Source organism: Dipteris shenzhenensis, unplaced genomic scaffold (genome assembly GCF_047967505.1).
Source record: "Dipteris shenzhenensis isolate YYH24624 ecotype China unplaced genomic scaffold, Dip_SZ_1.0 scaf0440, whole genome shotgun sequence".
Taxonomy (NCBI): Eukaryota; Viridiplantae; Streptophyta; class Polypodiopsida; order Gleicheniales; family Dipteridaceae; genus Dipteris; species Dipteris shenzhenensis.
In genome coordinates, this window is record NW_028239746.1 from 27,501 (window position 1) to 50,000 (window position 22,500).

The following is a 22,500-nucleotide window of genomic DNA, read 5'->3' on the forward strand; positions in this document are numbered from 1 at the left end:
GTGGCAGATGATTCAATCCCATATACTTCCAGAGACTCTTGTTCCTTGAGCCGCCCCTTGATCTGCAAGACGTTAACCACTCGAAGACCCAAAGCTTTCTTCGAGACTTCATGAACCTCGCGTACACCCTAACTCTCATTATAGGAAGAAGCAGTAATGATAGCAATCCCTTTTGCCTTCTCGGATAGAGCCTACGAATCGGGGGGGGGGCTGGTGTGGAAGATCTCGGTCATGGTTGATCTTGGTCGTGATTGATCGCCCCCCCCCCAACCCCAAGATGCATATCGATCGATCACCAATCACTAGTTTCTATTTCTCCTTTTCCGGAAAACATAGTAGAATAGTCACAGGATACTTATAGAGGTATAAGGAATATCTTGGAAAGGAGAAGAAAAAAACTCTTAGGAGACAAGAGAAACGAAGGCAGTTAGCAGTAGAATAATACCAATCATCAATCCGAATGAATAAGAAGATACTCTCCCGCCCATGGAACCCCACGATCCGTATCGATATCAATAATTGCAGGCGGGTGGAGGATCCATAAACTTGAATCCATAAATGGAATGAATGAGTCTACGGGGGGAAAGTATGGATAAGGGGTGAAAAATGAAGAAAAAAGGGGAAAGAGAACGTGAGGGGGAGGGGGGGGGAAGTGGGGGATAGTCGGGATGAAGAAAATGAATCGGAGCTTTGCGAAACGAAAGTAGCAGTTTATGGAAAGGGTGGAATTGGTAAGTCAACAACAAGTTGTAATATATCAATAGCTTTGGCGAGACGCGGAAAACGGGTATTGCAAATTGGATGTGATCCGAAACATGATAGTACTTTCACCCCCACGGGATTCTTGATACCTACCATTATAGACACTTTGCAATCGAAGGATTACCACTATGAAGATGTGTGGCCTGAGGATGTCATTTATAAGGGTTATGGCGGAGTGGATCGTGTTGAAGCAGGGGGACCACCTGCGGGAGCTGGTTGTGGGGGATACGTAGTGGGAGAAACGGTTAAATCATCGAAAGAATCGAATGCTTCTTATGAATATGATACTACTCTATTCGACGTTTTAGGGGACGTAGTCCGTGGAGGTTTTGCCGCTCCATCGAATCATGCGGATTATTGCATTATTATCACGGATAATGGATTCGATGCCCCTTTTGCAGCAAATCGTATTGCTGCGTCGGTTAGGGAGAAGGCACATACCCACCCATTGCGATTAGCAGGTTTGGTGGGGAATCGGACATCTAGGAGAGATCTCATTGATAAACATGTAGAAGCCTGCCCGATGCCTGTGCTGGAAGTGTTGCCTCTCATTGAGGACATTCGGGTCTCGAGGGTGAAGGGGAAAACATTGTTTGAAACGGCTGAATGTCAATCAGATCTCAATTATGTTTGTGATTTCCATCCCAATGTGGCGGATCAGATATTGTCTCGACCAGAAGGGGTTGTGCCAAGGGAAATTCCAGATAGAGAATTATTCAGTCTGCTCTCCGATTTCTATCTGAATCCCGATGGTGGGGGGCAGAGGAATGCCCAGCAAACTCAACAGGATATTCTGCTTGATTTTACGATGATTCGAAACCGAAACTGCAAATTTCTTGTATGTGTACCCTTTCTGAGGAAACCCTTTCACGAAGACTCCCGAAACTCTCACTTTTGAATGTGAAACCGGAAATTATCACACTTCTTGCCCCATTAGTTGTGTGGCTTGGTTATATCAAAAGATCGAAGACAGCTTTTCCCCAGTGGTAGGTACAAAGACTTGTGGTTATTTCTTACAGAACGCTCTTGGAGTTACGATCCTTGCGGAACCTCGTTATGCAATGGCAGAGTCGGAAGAGGGGGACGTCTCGGCCCAATTAAATGATCAAGGGGAATTGGAGAGAATTTGTATCCAAATAAAACGAGATAGAAACCCTAGTGTCATTATTTGGATTGGCACATGTACCACGGAAATAACAAAGACGGACCTAGAAGGCATAGCACCCAAGCTAGAAAACGAACTTGGAGTACCAATTGTAGTTGCGCGGGCCAATGGATCGGATTATGCTTTTACTCAGGGAGAGGATACTGTATCAGCTGCCACGACGCATCGGTGTCCGGAATTTGACATATCTAGACACGAACAGAAACAGGATTTAGTTGGGGGTGTTGACACTGCGACGACGGAAGCGGGGGGGGCTAATCCGGAGGGACGGAAATTAAAGAATCATGCTTCAGTTCTTTTTGGATCTCTAACTTCAACTGTAGCTTCTCAACCGAATCCGGAATCGAAACGTCAATCCATTCAGGTATCGGGGTGGTTACCCTCCCAGAGATATACTGAACTTCCATCATTAGGCAAGGGAGTGTATGTTTGCGGCGTGAATCCCTCTCTGAGCCGTACAGCGACGACTCTGATGCGGCGTCGTAAATGCCAGTTAATTGGAGCACCTTTTCCTATTGGTCCTGATGGGACGCGTGCTTGGATAGAAAAGATTTGTTCCGCCTTTAATATGGAACCTCAGGGTTTGAAGGAGAGGGAGGATGAGATATGGAAGAGTCTGAGAGACTATCTTGAGATAGCAGCTGGTAAATCTATATCTTTTACGGGAGATAATCTATCAGAAATTTCTATAGCAAGATTCCCAATTCGCTGCGGAATGGTTGTCTACGAAACAGGTATTCCCTACATGGATAAACGATATCAAGCTGCCGAGCCATCTTTCTCACGAGATACTTGCAAAGAGATGGGTACACTCATGCCACGGATCGTGGAAAAACCGGATAATTATAACCAGATACAGCGTATGCATGAATTAAAACCTGATTCAGCAATTACTGGAATGGCTCATGCCAATCCTTTAGAAGCAAGAGGTATTGATACAAAATGGTCTGTCGAGTTCACCTTTGCCCAAATCCATGGATCCACTAATGCGAGGGATGTGCTTGAACTTGTTACTCGTCCCCTACGGCGTAATAATAATCCGGGGCGTCTGGGTTGGAGTAACCTGTCGAAGCAGATGGTAACAAATCACTAAATTATAGAATTATTGGGTGACGGGAAGTGACCATTGAGGGAAATGCATAGAGACGTCTCCAAATTCTTAATCATGGGATTCTGTCTCCTCATGATTAAGAAATCCATCGACTCCTTTCCGAAGGAGTTGCTGTGCTAGCTACGGGAGTGGTACGGAGAGGTTGCCGGCACTCTACGGGAAAAAAAAAAAACTGAAAAATATGGGAAGGAAATAATTATGAACGTAGAAAGCGTTCAAATGTCGTTGTATCTACTGCAGGTTTCGCTGCTTACTCGGGTGAAGGTGGCAGGTCCACCTATAATATTCGGACTATATTATGGATTACTAACAACATTACCCGTTGGACCCTCCCAAATACTATCCATAAGAGCTTTTCTTTTGGGAGGGAATCTTAGTGGTACCGTCGCTTTGAGTGGTTTGATGATGGGATAGCTACTAATATTTCTGTCAATATTCTGTTCACCTCTATATGCATTGATAGTGAAACCACATGTTGTAACTGTCCCAATAGTACCATACATGTTATTTTACTGGTTCCGAACCAAGGATTTACCGGATTATCGAACTCTACGTCCGACCAATTCACTCAGTGACTTTCGAATCGGTAATATATTCTTGGATAGTTTCATTTTCCAGATTTTAAATCCAATTCTTTTACCAAGTCCCGTATTGGCGAGACCAATTCACCTATTTATTTTTCGATATAGCAACAACATAACATTTCTGATTAGTAGTTTCGTGGGTTGGTCACTCGGTCATATGTCATTCAGCTACTTGTCCAGATTACTTCTGGTTCGCGTAGAATATGATTCACCCATACTCTACCTGCTGATGAAACGCGTCATTTACAAAACTTTTAGTATTGTTGTTCTCATTAATGTACTGGTTTATTTGGGTAAGGCTCCAGTACCTCTCTTCACCAAGAATTTTGAAGACGAACTTGTCTTGCTCGATAACAATCTCCGGGAGTTGTCAGATTCGATGCTATGGATTTTCAAGTCGTGGCCCACGTCCTTGTTCGACCCATACAAACCAAATCGTCCTTTACGATATATAGAGAATAGCCGATTCGGCGGCGATAGCTTAGTGAAGAAGCAAGTATCAAATCACTTTTTCAGCAAATGTTTGACTAGTGGAAAACAGCGGTTGGCTCTCACGGCGTTACCCAGTTTGTCGATCTTTGGAGACCAGTTAGGAACCTCGTTAGAGGATTCGGATATGCCACTTCCAGCTCATCATCTGCATGAAGACTGGATTTTGAACCAATTCAGGAAAAACAAGGATTTGAATAATGAGTTAAAGGACCGAATTCGATTCCTAGACACCGAGCCTATCTTCTGGAAAGCGATGGAAAGAAGGACCGGATTGGCTGATAACGGAGGTGAATTACCTAAGATTTATGATCCATTTTTGAATAATTCATGTCGTGCTAGGATTCCAAACTCGGATTCATTCTGGATACTGTCTGATTCATTGGCATCGCAAGCGGTTGACAACAACGAGTATGCCAATGAATTGAATTCCGGTAATAAGATTCGGGATTGGGTGTCTATCAGGTATAAAGAGTTGAGAAGCAATGAGATTCCTCTTCCCCGGGAAGCATTACCTAAAAATGCTTTGCAAATATTTATTTTCATGTTCGAAACACCGGATGATGCCGTGATTGAAGATGTTGTGGGAGAAACAAACTATTCAGTTTCGAAGGGTGATTCCACCCCCGTAACTTGGGATCAAGTCTTCAAATTTTCTTCATCTCCGACAGAGTTAGCTTTATTCTTCACCTATCTCAGAGATGATTGTGGTGCCTTCGATTGGATCCGCTTGCTAGACGTACCTCTAATTGGTGGGGAAAGACTTGACTCTTCAAAACAAAAAATACGTTCGATCCTCGAGATTGAGGAACTGTCGGAGGAATTGGCCCGCAATACTCACTTAATATATGATAATAGGTTCGATGTCGCGGGTGGGTCAACTGATATTCGTAACAGAAAGTTAAAAAATTTAGCAATCAGCGTCGGGAAGACGCGGCTGAAAACACGCAGACTGGTCAAACGTTTTGCAAAAAGCTCTGATTTTCGTCGGAAACCTATAAAAGGCTCTATGCGCTCCAGAAGACGTAAGACACTGGTTTGGGAAGTATTTCAAGATAAGGCACATTCACCTCTCTTCTTTAGATTAATGGAACTACCCACTCCGTTTCGATTTCCTGCCGGAGAATTAACTGGTGTAGATTTTGAGGAATCGGCCGGTGACGCGAGGAGAGAAACTAGTACCCAACCCGAACAGGAACTAATATCTCTTTCATCCTCGAGAGAGGGGGAGCGAGCGAAATCCGACCGCCCAGCTATAGCAGCTAGGTTCGATGTGAGTTCCATCCACACGGGGCGGGGTTTATTATTGGTTATGCAATCGACTCTTCGGAAATATGTGAAACTGCCTGTATTGATAACACTCAAGAATTTCGGTCGTATTTTATTTTTTCAAGCTCCCGAATGGGATGAGGATTGGAGTGAGTGGCGCAAAGAATCCCACATCAAATGCACCTACGACGGCGAGGGATTCTCACACACTCGTTTACCCGGTCGTTGGTTGAAGGAGGGTCTTCAGATAAAGATTTTGTATCCTTTCCGGTTGAAGCCTTGGCGTACTCGCGGGAGGAGGCGCCCAACCATTTTGGAAAATGATATGAATCCCAGGTATCTCAAGACTCGGGAATCGGGGAGAAAAAATAGATTGAGGCGAGGAAAATCTCCATCTAGCTATTTAACAGCTTGGGGATTCCAAACAGATGTACCTTTTGGAACTATTAAGAAAGATCCCTCCTTCTGGAAACCTATCCGGAAGAAATTGATGAGAATTTTGAGACGTAGTCTCGCATTGCGGACTAGGCAAATGCGTCGTCTCTACTCCAAATTGGGTGTATCCGCAAGGTTTCCATTGGGGAAATTGAATTTCCTTCGTAAAATTGAAGGGATTTGGGAGAATTGGAGTGGAACCGATTTTGTTGGGGGAGATATTCCAAATGATACAGGGACCGGGTGGAAAGAGGGGCCGTCACACGGTGAACCAGGTACTGGTGGAATAGATGAAACATCAATTCCCATTGATAATAAATCCCGATACTTTGCGGGTACCGATGATGAACCAGTAAAAGATACCGTTGGTGGATCCAAATCCGAACCCGAATCAGACATGCATGCATTCAGAAATCTGTTAACCGAAGGGGTTGGCGGGGGTGGGCGTAGCACCAAATCACTCCGTTTTAGTAAACCGGGAATAGATGACAGACTAATTAATACAAATCTGACTAGTTCTTTGAGATTCCAAACGAAATTAGTCAATATTCAGGGAATTTATTTGAGATCCCGCATATCGGTCGCAGAATTGTTTGAGAAGTATCTTCTACTAGTAGCGGGATTATTTCGAAGAGTCAATAGAGCTTTTGCTCATTATCTCGACAATTTTGCTAGATTTCGGGTGCAACTGGTGAAAGTGACGAATCAAGTTGGTGGGGTTCATGGGGATGCAAACCACCCAATTCTAGCTATTTCCGGAATTAGGGAGGGAATACCGCGAGTTATCGATAATCAATCTATAGGATTACCGTCTCAGGCGCACATTCACGACATTCTGTGGCATGTAAGCATGAAAAACAACCTGGATTTGGATTCTTTGATGGAAATTGCGGAAGATAGCAAGGATGCGGGGTATCTCGATAACCGGAAGGGATGTAAGGATAATGAGAATCTGGATGATGCTTCGGAAGATTGGAATTATCCGCGCGGTGATCATGGTTGTTATCCGAAAGGGGGAGGGGAAACCCCAGAATTTTTTGATGGCGGTAAACATGACGGGGGAAAGAGCGATTCCGTGGGATGTCCCGATGACAGAACTGGCGGGATTGTACGTGGGTATGGTATCGATGAACATATTAATAATTTTGCTACGATGCGGGGACTTTCCAAACAACTTTGGGAATTGAATGCAAATGATTTGGGGAGTTTGTTAGGCTGTCCCGACAAGTACAACCTGTCATTGGAGTTATGGCAAAAAATTGCACCGAAGAGATGGAGATCGGACATCGAAAATTTATATGGATTCAGAAGCATCGGGGGAAGTTTTCTCGCCGAGCATGAATATGTATTTCGTGATAGACAAAACGATTATTCCATATATACTGAAACCCCTTTCCTCAGAGATCGAGTGAGAAATATCAATAAACGTCGTAAATACAGTTATTTGTTACATAGTTTTATTGATTCCTCACGAGATGTAGATATACAAAAATTTCCGGCGGGGTGGAATGCGGCGATAAGGGAAACTCGTTTAGGGAATCGTATCAGAGAACTTATTGCAGGGAAGGGAATTTCTCATCCACGAATACTTGATCCGGAACGTGAGTTGAATCCGAAATCCGATTTGGTGTTGTGGGTAATTCCGGATCCCGCGGAAGCAAAGGATGTATACGAAACAAGATCGAAATTTGTACCTGGGACTTCTATTTTGTGGGAGAGGGTTCCCGCTACCCCAAATGAAAGATTTCAGAGATTAGGCACGGATTACGGGTTACAGGAAGAAGAGATTGATTCGGATGAAATACTTCTAAGAGAGAGGGGGAGTCACTATTATATTTTTCAATGGAAATGGGAATCCGAAGCATTAGAAAGAGAATTATAAAGACTGAGGGATTTGATATCTCTCATCAACGTATTAGAAAATGAGCAGGATCTTACTTCCTTCTGTGTCAATATGGGTATAGATTGCGATTTGTTGAATCTTTTTCTCAACGAAGAGAAACGCGAGATTCTAGATGATTTGTTTGTTATTTCAGCCCATCGTTTACCGCGAATATTCGATGATTAGATTCTCATGTATAAAATGGTTAGTATCCCACTGAAATTTCGAAACAGATTCAAAAGAAGATTGAATAGAAATATATTTGGCGGGTGCATGCTGCGTTTGTCACTCATCAATGGGGAGAGGAATAGGAATCGCTCCTATCTCCATAACATCGAAGATCTCCTGCTTCCGAGACATCGTCGCAAATCGCGATTTCTCAGATCCCTATTGATTTTGAGCTCCGTGAAATCCGAAAGGGACCCTTTGGGCTACCCTTCTGGAGTGGAATGGATGAACAAGAGTGAAGAGTCTAGCGACCTGAGTGGGACTCAGAAAATCAAACGTTTCCTTTGGCCCAGTTATCGCTTAGAAGAATTAGCTTGTATGAACAGATTCCGCTTCGACACAAATAATGGAAGTCGATTTGCCACGCCCAGAATACGCATGTATCCCATTATTTGAGACGGGGGGGAGAATACGTAGATTCGACAATTTGCTCGACTAATATTACTAACATCTTGGTAATCTCAATCAAGTGTGTGATAGAAGGAGGGGCAGATACCTACCTTACTTATCAGATGCGGAGCTGTAACTACTCGTTGGTGGGAAACAAATTCCCACCGATAACCGAATCTATTGAGTGACGATTTCCCCGATTATAGGAGTATTCATCTCCCTCGCTCGGACCAATACTACCCGAATTAGTAGGCAAATCCTATACAATGAATTCGATAAACAATTATTATTACTACTATTACGGATAAGGCTATATCTACCAATTCGACGTTGATTTGTGAGAAAGGGGATACAGGGTCTGCTGAGTCTCAAATATGCTACTTGACCGATCAAGTCTCGAAACTCACTTCTCATTTGAAATCACATTCCAAGGATTACTCCTCTCAGAGGGGTTTGTGGAAATTATTGGGAAGACGCAAGCGTCTCTTAATTCATTCATCCAAAAAGGATCCGACTTTATACGATAACATAATAAGCAACTTGGGTATTCGGAGATTGAAGAGACGCCGATTCCAATTTATAGAAATCCAGTTCTACCGAAGCTAGGGTCTGCAAAAATTACCAGGAACATAATTCATGGGTATACCTCCTACGAAAGTGGATCCAGTTATAGTGAGTATGGGTCCCCACCACCCGTCGATGCACGGTGTCCTTCGACTTATTGTTACTCCAGACGGTGAAAATGTCGTTGGTTGTGAACCAATACTTGGCTATTTACATAGAGGGATGGAAAAAATTGCTGAAAACCGGACGATTCTGCAGTATCTTCCCCACGTGACGAGATGGGATTATTTAGCCACCATGTTTACCGAGGCAATAACAGTGAATGCGCCGGAGAAGTTGGCAAATATTCAAATACCGAGAAGAGCTAGTTACATACGAGTTATTATGCTCGAGCTAAGTCGAATAGCTCCCCACCCGTCATGGCTCGGACCTTTTCTGGCGGATGTCGGTGCACAAACCCCTTTTTTCTACACATTTCGAGAAAGGGAAATGATTTATGATTTACTTGAGTCTGCTACGGGTATGTGAATGACGCATAATTATTTCCGCGTCGGGGGAGTAGCGGTAGATTCACCATATGGGTGGCTAGATAAATGTTTGGATTCCTGCCACTATTGCCTCTCAAAAGTCGATGAATATGAACGACTTATCACAAATAATCCTATATTTCTGAAACGAGTGGAGGGGATAGGTGTCACTGGTAGGGAAGAAGCTATAGATCGGGGCTTATCCGGACCCATGTTGCGAGCCTCGGGGATTCAATGGGATCTTCGCAAGGTGGATCACTACGAATGTTATGACGAATCGGATTGGCGGATCCAATGGCAAACAGGAGGAGATTCATTGGCCCGTTATTTGGTACGAATCGGCGAGATGAGAGAATCCATAAGAATAATTCAACAGGCCTCGAGACTCCTTCCGGGAGGTCCATATGAAAATTTGGAATCTCGACGCCTTAGTCAGCAACGAAAGGAAATGGGATGGAATGATTTTGACTATCAATTTGTCGGTAAGAAATCCTCTCCCACTTTCAAATTACCTGAGCAGGAGCATTACGTAAGGGTGGAAGCTCCCAAAGGGGAATTAGGGATATTTCTGATTGGAGATGATAGTGTTTCTCCCCGGAGACGGAAGATTCGTCCGCCTGGCTTCATAAATCTGCAAATTCTCTCTCAATTGGTAGAAGGAATGAAACTAGCCGATATTACGACAATATTAGGTAGTATAGATATCATCATGGGGGAGGTTGATCGCCGAAACGGCAATTGGTACAAAAAATTTCGAGGAACGCGTGATTGACTTATTTCACAAATTGGGAGTTTCGAGAGATTCTTCCGAATTGATTTGGATTCTGATTTCCATTCCCACCCTTATCGTAGGAATTACAGTAGGAGTATTAGTTATCGTACGGCTCGAGTGAAAGGTATCTGCGGGGGTACAACAGCGTATCGGACCTGAATATGCAGGTCCTTTGGGAATTATCCAATCCCTGGCCGATGGAGTCAAGCTCCTACTGAAGGAAGATATTGTTCCAGCCAGGGGCGATACTTGGCTATTCAATATTGGACCAGCTGTGGTAGTCATACCAGTCTTTATAAGCCACTTGGTGATACCCTTCGGGCAGCACATTATTCTAGCTGATCTGAGTATAGGTGCATTCTCTTGGATCGCCATCTCAAGTATCGTTCCCCTAGGGCTACTTATGGCAGGATATGGTTCAAATAATAAATATTCCCCTCCAGGTGGTCTTAGAGCTGCTGCTCAATCAATTAGTTACGAAATACCCCCAGCCCCATGTGTACTATCCATATCCCCACGTGCGACTCGCTGAATAAGATTGATGGGAAGAGGGTTATTCCGATATAGAGATTCGGAATGAAGAATCTTTCACTGATTTGACAGAACAACTGGATAGTCATCTGGGTGAGATCGAACAGCGTCTTGCAGCGAGTGAATCGAGTCCCATCCCCCATGTACGGGAGTGAAAGCATGTCCGAGCAGTAAACACTGTTTGCCCCCAGGTACGGGATAGATTTACAGGGCCTGAAGCGGGGACAAGAAGGGACTGAACCTCTTTTCCGGGATTGAGCGGGAGTGGATGGTCAGGAACACTAATATACACAAGAGATTTGTGAGAAGGGTGGAGAAAAAAGTTGCATAATAAAATCTCTTTTCTCTTTAATTGGATAAAGACTTAGCCTCGGTAGGGATGACTAGGTAGTACATCTTGAAAATCCCAATCCCGAGTATATTCCTATCTACTTAGATTATGACTATCCGGAACGAAGTAATCCTTTCAACGGTTTGATTTTTCTGCCCCTGGCGGAAAAAATTATTGATATATGCGAGTATCTCCTTTACGTAGTAGTCTCAAGAGGATTGGGATCATAGGAATCCTCAGGCTAATCCTCTTCTCGGCTGAAATAAAGATAGGTAGGGATCCATCTATGTGGAGATATAAAAGAAGTATCGGTAAATCCCATTCCACCGAGAAACGGTGGAAGATTCCGAATTATATCAAAAAATAACTGAAAAGGTTGAGATGGATTCAGAAGCTATCACTCCCTGTAGCAAACAGAATCCCATTGGTTGAGATTGGGACGCTCCTCAGGGGGGTGTCGCGCAAAGGAAGTGATTAACTACAATCCCCCTCTCGGGTGACTTATGGGGAGCCGTATGAAATCCCAATTTCATGTACGGTTTCGAATCAGAGGTGGTAATAGCAATTGTACCGTCGACTATAATTATCTGATAGCTTAAGTACGGTTGACATAGTTGAAACACAATCTAAGTATGGTTTTCTGGGATGGAATCTGCGGCGTCAACCTATAGGCTTTATAGCTTTCTTCATATCCCCATCGGCAGAATGTGAAAGGTTGCCATTTGATCTACCAGAGGCGGAGGAGGAACTGGTAGCGGGTTATCAAACCGAATATTCAGGTATAAAATCTGGTTCATTCTATGTTGGTTCTTACCCAAATTCATTGGTTTCCTCGTCGTTTGTAACAGTCCTTTATCCGGGTGGATGGGATTCACCAATTCCATTTCTTCAAGAATTAGGGCAAATTTTTCCCTTTCGGACTCTCAGCAGTGAATCCTTTGATGTATTCGATGCAGTAACAGGTGTCATTACCACATCAGCCAAGTCTTATCTATTCCTATTCATTTCTATCGCAACGAGATGGACATTACCTAGAGTCAGAATAGACCAATTACTAGATCTCGGCTGGAAATCTCTTCTGCCCGTTGCTCCGGGAAATCCGTTGCTGACAGCTTCGTTTCGACTACCATCTCTAAAATGAGATATTCCCCTCATAGTTTACATCAATGTCACCCCGATTTTAATCTATCCAATCTCTAGAAACTAAGGAACTCCCCCAGGATTATCTATCACATGTTTCCCACGGTAACTGGATTCCAGGATTATAGTCAACGAGCAATACGAGCTGCGAGGTATACTGGTCAAGGTTTTGCGGTTACTCTAGACCATCTGAATCGTTTACCTGTGACTATCCAATACCCCTACGAGAAACTTATATCATCCGAACGATTCCGTGGACGAATTCATTTTGAATTTGACAAATGCATTGCTTGTGAGGTACGTGTCCGAGTATGTCTGATTAACCTGCCTGTCGTCGACCGGAGATTGATAAGAAGCATCAGAAAAAAACGATTAAGAAGTTATAGCATTGATTTCGGAGTTCGTATCTTCTGTGGGAATTGTGTCGAATACCGCCTAACAAATTGCTTGTCAATGACTGAGGAGTATGAACCCTCGACTTATGATCGTCACGAATCAAATTATGATCAAATGGCTCCGGGACGTTTGCCCCTCTCTGTCTCCCAGGATTCCGCAATTCAAGTAGTTCCAACTCTGAGTTATTCATCTGGGGGAGTCACGAAAGGAGATCCCAATAATCGAACTGTCACTCGTGGTGTCAATTGAATCTCCGTCTGAAGTTTGGAAGATAGACCGACTCCCTGGTTAGAAAAAATAGTAAGTCGGAGATGATTCAATATCGAGATATCTCTGCTATGCAGAGATATCCCTCCTTCAATTATTTCTACCAATAGGGGGGGGTGTGTCTACATAAGTAGGTCACACACATACACGTCGTTATTGAATAGTAATATAGTGAGATGGGAGAATCAAAATAACTGGGCATAATGAATCTACCTGAATCAATTTATGAATCTGTCTTGATACTAATCGAATTAGGTATTCTACTGGGAAGTGTAGGAGTGGTATTATCTGCTAATATAGTTTATTCCGCCTCTTCATCGGGACTGGTGTTTATCTGTATATCTCTCCCATATCTCGTACCGAATGCCGATTCTGTAGCTGCCGCACAATCGCCTATCTATGTAGGAGCTATAAATGTTTCGATCGTGTCTGCCGTAACGGTTATTGACGAACCAGTAGATTCCAATTCAACCATTTCCTGGAATATGGGAGATACTATTGCCTTAGGAGCTTGTACGGGTCTATCTATCTTATCAACCACTACAATTCGAGATACGAAATGGTCTGATATAAATCCAATCGACCCATCGAGGGATGTTGTGGGGGGAGTCTCAAAAAACAACATCCAGCGAATTGGATACCAATTGTTAACACAATTTCTGGTTCCATTCGAACTCCTTTCTATCCTCCTCCTAGTGGCTTCAGTAGGGGCGATTACAATGGCTCGTGGTGAAGGAATAACCAGACCCGACGAAGAACCTGCTTCGTCGTCTGGAGATGACTCCCCATCTTTCTAATTAATTACAACTTCTCGTAAACTCATCTCGTAGGTTAACCAATTAAGTTTCCGGGGGGTTAATACATCATGCTCGAACATGGACTGATTCTAGGTGCTTATCCCTATCGCGTTGGCTTTTCCGGATCAATCACGAGTCGAAACATGATTAGGGCACTGATGTGTCTTGAGCTGATTCTGAATGCCATTAATATAAATCTCGTAGCATTCTCCAATTTCTTTGACAATGAACAAATGAAGGGGGAAATCTTTTCAATATCCGTAATAGCCGTTGCAGCTGCCGAAGCTGCTATTGGGTTATCCATTGCTTCGGTCATCCAGCGTAATAGAAGATCGACTCGTATCGATCAATTTGATTTGTTAAAATGGTAATTGATTCGTCGATGACGCTATTTATTTGGGCGAATCGCTATTCAATGCAGGTGTATCACATCCAGCTGGTAATGCTGTCGTTTTCCCCCTAACAATTGCATTTCATTCCGAAAAATTATGTCATACCTATCTGAATCCCTACCTATCCCGTTCCTTAAAATTGTCTTGTACCGTCCCTCCCCATATTGCAGAACCCATTCATTTCACGAGGATGATGGGAGAGTTCCACCCACGGAGTGTCTATGTAGGTAGATGCGGAAAAACCAAATCAATACAAATCTTAGATTTGATTGAATGGAAAATAAGGGGTAGGGGGCAGGGGGGAGGGTAGGTACACCTCAACAACCCCAACAGGAGAATATCTTTGACACGTCAATCCAATAGGAGTGAACAAATTCGACGGCACATTCAGTAAAGATCTATGACACATGTATTGGTTGCACCTAATGCGTAAGAGCCTGTCTGACAGATGCATTGGAAACGATCCCCCGGGATGGGTGTAAAGCCAATCAAATTGCTTCTGCTCCTAGAACAGAAGACTGTGTAGGTTGTAAGAGACGTGAATCCGCTTGTCCAACAGATTCCTCGAGTGTACGCGTCTATCCGGGAGCTGAGACGACTCGTAGTATGGGTCTAGCTTATTGATTCATCGGTCAAGAAAGAGATTCAAGAATCGAATCGTTTTCTTTCCAACTCATACTCAAAGATTCATACTCAATTCTATTGAGTATGAGTTGGGGTATTAAGATTCCCCCCCCCCCTCCCCCCCGCTAAAATATTTTTCCATCCACGATGAGTAACGTACCCTGGTTAACCACAATTGTTCTTTTTCCGATTCTGGCGGGTTCGCTATTTCCAATGCTTCCCTCCAATGGGAATAAGATCGTTCGGTGGTATACCCCAGGCATTTGTATATCGGAATTTCTACTAATCATTTATATCTTTCATTGTCACTTCCATATCGATGATCAATGCATTCAATTGGTGGAGGATTCTAGTTGGATAAATTCAATCAATTCCCATCGGAGTTCAGGTATTGATGGACTCTCCATGGGTCTCATTCTACTGACAGGATTTGTCACTACTTCGGCAACCTCAGCAGCTTGGCTAGTTACGCGGAATACACGTCTATTCTATTTCTTGATGTTGGCCATGTATAGCGGCCAAATAGGACTGTTTGCTTCTCGAGACATTTCGCTTTCCTCTCCTATGTGGGAGTTGGAATTAATCCCAATCTACCTACTTTTATGTATGTGGGGTGGGAAGAGACGTCTATACTCAGCCACGAAGTCTATTCTATACACAGCTGGTGGTTCTATCTTTCTCCTAATAGGAGCCCTAACTATGGGTTTCTACGGGACCCAGGAACCCTCCTTCAATATCCGAGATTTGGCAAGCAGATCACATCCTATATCACTAGAAGTGCTTTCTTATCTAGGATTCTTCGTGGCGTATGCCGTGAAACTGCCAATATTCCCTTTTCATACTTGGTTGCCAGACACTCATGGGGAAGCACATTACAGCACATGTATGTTGCTGGCTGGGGTATTACTAAAAATGGGAGGGTATGGATTGATTCGAATTAATATGGAATTATTACCTCTTGCTCATTCCATACCTGCTTCGTGGTTGGTGCTATTCGGATCAGTCCAAATTGTTTATGCATCCCTGATTCCGCCGGGTCAGCGTAACCTTAAGAGGAGAATAGCGTATTCATCAATTTCCCATATGGGTTTTGTAACAATTGGAATTGGATCCGTGACAGATACGGGTCTTAATGGAGCTGTGTTACAAATGATTTCCCATGGGTTAATAGGTGCCGCTCTATTTTACCTTGCAGGGACTTGTTACGATAGGACACGTACCCTTTATCTCGATCAATTAGGGGGGATGGCTACCCCAATGCCCAGGATATTTACTATGTTTAGTATCTTCTCAATGGCATCCCTTGCATTACCCGGGATGAGTGGGTTTGTATCGGAATTGATGGTATTTCCAGGAATAGTGACTAATCAGCATTATTCATCTATATCTAAGTTATCGGTTGTAGTAGTCGAAGGCGATTGGTACAGTATTAACTCCCATTTATTTGTTATCTATGTTACGTCGAATATTCTACGGATACAGAATATCCAACTATTCGGATCCATATTCAGTTGATTCCGGACCGCGGGAAATATTCATATCGATTTGTCTCTCTTTACCAATCCTCGGTATCGGTCTGTATCCAGACATGGTTGCATCTCTACGGAATCACAAAATACTATCTATCCTGGTTCCGTACTCTTTTATGGGATAGTAGAGGGGCAATAAAACGCAGTATCGTTTGGATCGGTAGTCGAACATATCTATTCAATGAGGATTACTCTTGGAAGCGGTTCTGGTATTAATTCCTATAAGGGAAGGCAGTGGGAATCCATGCCGCTGGCGACGTAATTGCATGAATGTCTGGGTGAGGAATCCACAGCGCGATTCCTCATGCAGACTCTGATTCAAATCACGAATTGATTACATGTAACACTTCAAGCATCTGACGAGGTAACATTTTTTGTTATCTCTCCCCCGATCGAATAGCGGTCTTCTACCTAATTATTAAGTAAGCCACCCGTGATTATGTAAACCGATTCCTGGTGGATTAACCCCTGAGAAACAAATCCAAGCAATGAAGAATCCTGTAGATGCTACAATAGCAGGCCCTTCCCCCTGCCAACCACTAGTTATTCTGGTATGGAGATGAATAGCATATATCAGCCGAGTCACTAATGCCCAGGTTTCCTTAGGGTCCCGGCTCCAGTAGGATCCCCACGCTTCATTAGCCCACACTGCTCCAGAGAGAATACCAACAGTCAGTAGAGGAAACCCTAAGCTGATGATTCGATAACTCCATCGGTCCAATTGGTGGATCAATCGGCACCTACGTGAATTCAAGGATAGTCGATGAAAACTGTTTCTCGGATTACTTCCTGCCTGCTCGTAGCAGTGTATATCCACTCCCGGAGGGGGGTCCAGGTAGGAAATTCTTGATTTGGACCGGGGATAGAAAATTGTTCTGCGTCATAGGTGGCAATCGGTGGAGATGTTGCTGATGGAGATCCACATAACGAAGTCACATGGCTTAGTGGCATCATACTTACATGCGTCATTAACCGATGAGGTTGCAGAGCAGGTACTAGCGGTGTGGATTGTTGCATTTCCTCAGGAAGACCCAGAGTTGCGAATCCATGGGTCGACATGGCACCTGGTGCCGTGACTGCACCTGACCATTCGTTCCGACTCCTAATTCTCATAATTACATGCATTGGGGAGAAGCTCCGTGAAAGAAACATAGATGATTCATGTAGATTGCTCGGTGGTAGATGTTTGGGTTGAATCCGACGAATCGTCGTAAATCCCGTTATACAGATGAAAGCAATTGTCATACCTCCAACGCTCAAACTAATGAGTCTCTTGAGCTTGCGAGCCAGCCCCATCCGGTGAAACAGAGTGACGGAAAGAGCGTAAGAAAAAATGTGAGCGAATATGTGCTCTATATCGGTGTGAATCGTAATGAGGAGAATCCAGTGAATTAGTGAGATTTTGGAGAGTATGTACCACCCACCCATTATTCCCAGGAGATTTCGGGTTTACCCTTAAACGTCGAAACGGGGAGAATTCCCTATTCCTACTGCTTTTCCCAGTGGTTGTATCAGACACAGCCCTCGCCTGCAGGTTGAAATTAAATGCCGCTACTCGGATTCGAACCGAGATGCTCTAGCACTGCTTCCTAAGAGCAGCGTGTCTACCAATTTCACATAGCGGCTCGCTACTCGTTATACTTATCGTAATTAATGATATCACATCTTCGGTGAATCGTCAATCTTCCTGGGGGAGAGTACACACGCACAACAAGGGACCTTCCCTGTCTATAGTTGATTAGGTATACGGCGCTATACTTGTATAGGAATAACGGGATATGGCGTAGCTCGGTAGCGTGCCATCTTGGGGTGATGGAGGTCGCAGGTTCAAATCCTGCTATTCCGAATAAACGAGGTCGGTACATATTTTAAACGGAATAGAAGACGTTCCCGTTCCGGGAACGCAGATTTATCTCCCGATTCTCTTTGGGTGTTATCGACCCATACCCATTCGTAGTAGGGATAGAGATAAATCGATGATCGTGATCGAGACCCTTGTATCATAGGAAGGAAGGAGAGGGATTGGGCTCCTTCTTCATGCACGTAACCCCCCCCCCTCGTGGTTATTACCAACATTCATTGATACAACTCTGTTAGTATTTGGATTTTATTTACCGCACGGTACCGTCACGCAATAATATCAACATGTACCCGTACTACTTACTAGGGATCCAAATTCATCAATAAGTTCCCTGACAATCACTTATCTCGTCTTCCCCGTTCCAACAAACAAATAGTTCACTATCTATTCCCGACCGACCCCACGTCCTATTGATACGGCAATTCCTGTTACAACCGGGGAGTACTACTGACCAGTTTCAGAAATTTTTTCATTTGTCACATAGTAAAAACTTCTCGACCGTCCAGTCAAAATGGATTTAGCTGGAGAAAAAGCTTTCGATGCTACTTCATTAGTTTGGGTCTTCCAAATATGATTGCGAATCTTCCTCCGCGACCTAGAAGTACGTTTTTTTGGAACTGCCATAATGAAATCTATCTATTCGGTTTTATCATCGAAATGAATGCGACGAGTATGTTGATACGTACGAGTAGAATCATTATAATGAGGGAGGGGGTGATTGCGTAGAATCATTAGAAGGGAACAACTGGGGGAACTGGGTTTCCATTCTATGCAAAAGAATCCCAGCAAGAATCATTGACTTCTTTATGATAACAATTTGCTAACCAACCAACTCCTTTCCATTTAAGCAAATGGGATCTACTACAGATCGAACCAAATCCTGTCTGTATCCCGATTTCCTTCGCGTCTTCTTCTTAGAATGGATCTTCCGTATCACTTTCTTCCTCTCGAAACAGGGATGCAAGACGCGCCCCCTAGCAGTTGCGTTACTCAGCCGGGGATGTCCGAGATCAATTTTGGATCCGTGACAAACCAATGAAACTCGATATATCGACATTACCGTATTGGACTCTGATGCGTTGTGCCCAAGCAGAGCGAAGTGACGAACATCATAGAATCTCCCGGTTCTACTCGGAGTTGTTTTCCTCCAGTATCAATTGCTGCATGTCTATCCGTAATAGTCTTGTCGTGTGAAAAATAACCCAAAACAACTCAATCGGTTTGGGGTCAAAAAATGGAACCTAGATAAGTATCTCCGACACATTTGATTCCTGTCAAGTCTCGACGCCGGGCTCGCACCAGAACGAGAAACAAATGGATTATTCGGTTTGATACGCGTGATCTCACCTGTCCATATATATTCCATTCTTCGACGCTCCATATATCTGACAACTATTGACAGAAAGAGTTCCAACCCGGTTAAATATGTTTATGGAATTATCTTATGAATGTGCTTGGATTGTCCCCTCACGCCCATTCGTAACCTCTGGTTTGATCGGATTGGCATCGTTTCTTTTTCCAAAAGCCACTAAGAGCCTTCGTCGTATACGTGCTATGCTCAGTGTTCTTTCATTAGCCGCAGCTATGTCCGTCTCTATCGCAACATTCTGGCAACAAGTTACTGGTCGCTCCACTTTTGAATACTCATGGTCATGGATTCCAACGACGATATTTCTCCAAAGATAGGATTTTCAGTTGATTCACTTACTTCCATTACGTCGATATCAGTCACCACCATAGGTGTCTTGGTTATGATTTACAGTGATAGTCATATGCGTCACGACTAGGGATACGTAAGGTTTCCCGTCTATTTAAGTTTCTCCACTGCCTCCACGTCAGGATTAGTGTTCAGTCCCAATCCAATACAGATTCATGTTTTTCGGGAATTAGTAGGGATGTGCTCTTACTCGCCGATAGGTTTTTGGTTCGCACGACCAAGTGCTGCTAATGCCTGCTTTTTGCAACTAATCGTACAGGAGATTTCGGATTATTATTGGGTATATTAGGTACGTATTGGATAACTGGTAGTTTCGAGATCCGCGAATCGTGTGATTGATTTAGTGAGTTGATTGATAACAACAGCGCCGGCTCCTCCCTTGCCAATACATGTGCTCCTCTACCATTTTTGGGTCGGTATCTAAATCTGCACAATCCCCACTCCACGTATGGTTGCCCGATGCAACGGAAGGACCCACACCTATTTCGGCTCTTATACACGCCGCTACTATGGTAGCTGCGGGAATTTTTTTTGTAGCTCGAATGCTTGAATTGTTTGAAACCTTACCTCTAAGCATGAATGTTATCTCCTGGATAGGCGGAATAACGGCTCTACTGGGAGCGACGATAGCTCTTGCCCAGAAGGATATCAAGAAGGTTTAGCTTATTCTACTATGTCTCAATTGGGCTACATGATGCTGGCTCTAGGTCTCGGTGCTTATAAACCTTCGTTGTTTCACCTCATTACACATGCCCATCCCAAAGCTTTGCTATTTCCCGGATCCGGTTCAGTAATTCATTCGATGGAAAGGGTTGTCGGATACTCTCCAATAGAAGTCAAAATATGTCTCCCACGGGTGGTTCGCGAAAATATATGCCAATTACTGGAATCACTTTTCTTTCAGGTACTCTCTCTCTCTGTGGTATACCACCTCTAGCTCGTTTCCGGTCCAAAGATGAAATTATTGCAAAGAGTTGGCTACGTTCCTTTCCCCCCCGGATGTATAGCCTCATTCACAGCAGTTCCAACTGCTTTCTACATGTTCCGCATCTATCTCCTCACGTTTGAGGGGAATCTACGCGCCGGTGGCGGTACCAATTTCATCCCATTCCTCTATGAATAGTGTCATTCGGAGTAACACCAAAACGATAGCAACGAGTGGAGATGGGTATGATGTTCCTCCACCCCCGCGAGACGAAGGAGTCGATTCAGCAGGAGGTTATGACGGGGAAGATTCAGTCGATAGAAAAGTTTCTGCAGAGTCCAATATTCGTTCTGAGTCTCTATATCCTAAGGAATCAGACGTTTCGATGGTATTGCCTTCAGTAGTACTGTCGATACCAACTTCGTTGGTTGGATCAATAGGAGTCAATCTCGCTGGAGGAGAACTGGTCCCGATTTGCTATCCGAGTGGTTAACTCCCCTTGCAGGCTTTTCAGAGGACAACAACAATCCCGAAAATTTGGTACAATTGCTAATAGATTCAGCAGGTTCGGTTGGTCTATCACTAGCCGGAATATCTATCTCCTACGTGATTTATGGACCGATATCCTCTCACACACAACCTTGCGGTGATATTGATCCTTTTGCCAAACAATCTATGGGTTCATTTAACCGTCTCATTGGGGACTGGTCACACAAACCGGGGTTACATCGATCATTACTACGATATCCTTCTAGTGAGAGGTATTCGATTCCTGGGTGAGTTAACTCTTCTTTTCGACCAATGGGTAATTGACGGAATTATTAATGGCACCGGTATTTTGAGTTCCATAGGTGGAGAAAGCGCAAGATATGGGGAGGGCGGGAGAGTATCTTCTTATTCATTCGGATTGATGATTGGTATTATTCTACTGCTAACTGCCTTCGTTTCTCTTGTCTCCTAAGAGTTTTTTTCTTCTCCTTTCCAAGATATTCCTTATACCTCTATAAGTATCCTGTGACTATTCTACTATGTTTTCCGGAAAGGAGAAATAGAAACTAGTGATTGGTGATCGATCGATATGCATCTTGGGGTTGGGGGGGGGGCGATCAATCACGACCAAGATCAACCATGACCGAGATCTTCCACACCAGCCCCCCCCCCGATTCGTAGGCTCTATCCGAGAAGGCAAAAGGGATTGCTATCATTACTGCTTCTTCCTATAATGAGAGTTAGGGTGTACGCGAGGGTTCATGAAGTCTCGAAGAAAGCTTTGGGTCTTCGAGTGGTTAACGTCTTGCAGATCAAGGGGCGGCTCAAGGAACAAGAGTCTCTGGAAGTATATGGGATTGAATCATCTGCCACTTTCCTCGGTAGCTCAGCGGTAGAGCGGTCGGCTGTTAACCGATTGGTCGTAGGTTCAAATCCCACCCGGGGAGATTCATCCATTTCCAGTAGGATAGAAGATAGTCTAGATGATGTACCTCCCTTCAATAGGGATAATACTTCACTTACGTCAGGGGAGGGGGAGGTACCTCCTCATAATATATATCGTAGAAACCGATAGTATCTTTGAAGATTTACATTATCCACATTCGAGATTCTCAGTAATGAGGTAGTTCTCCCACACCCGTATGCCGAATCGGGACTATAACCATATAGTCGATCAACCGATAGAGGATTCAATATCATGCCTATTTTAAGCTCTAATAATGGATAGAAGACTCCATACCCTCCCTTCTCTTGGCCAATCTAATGCTTCTAAGGATCCGAGTCTAGCGTCGCTTCTTCGAGAATCCCTACTCCAGAGTACTG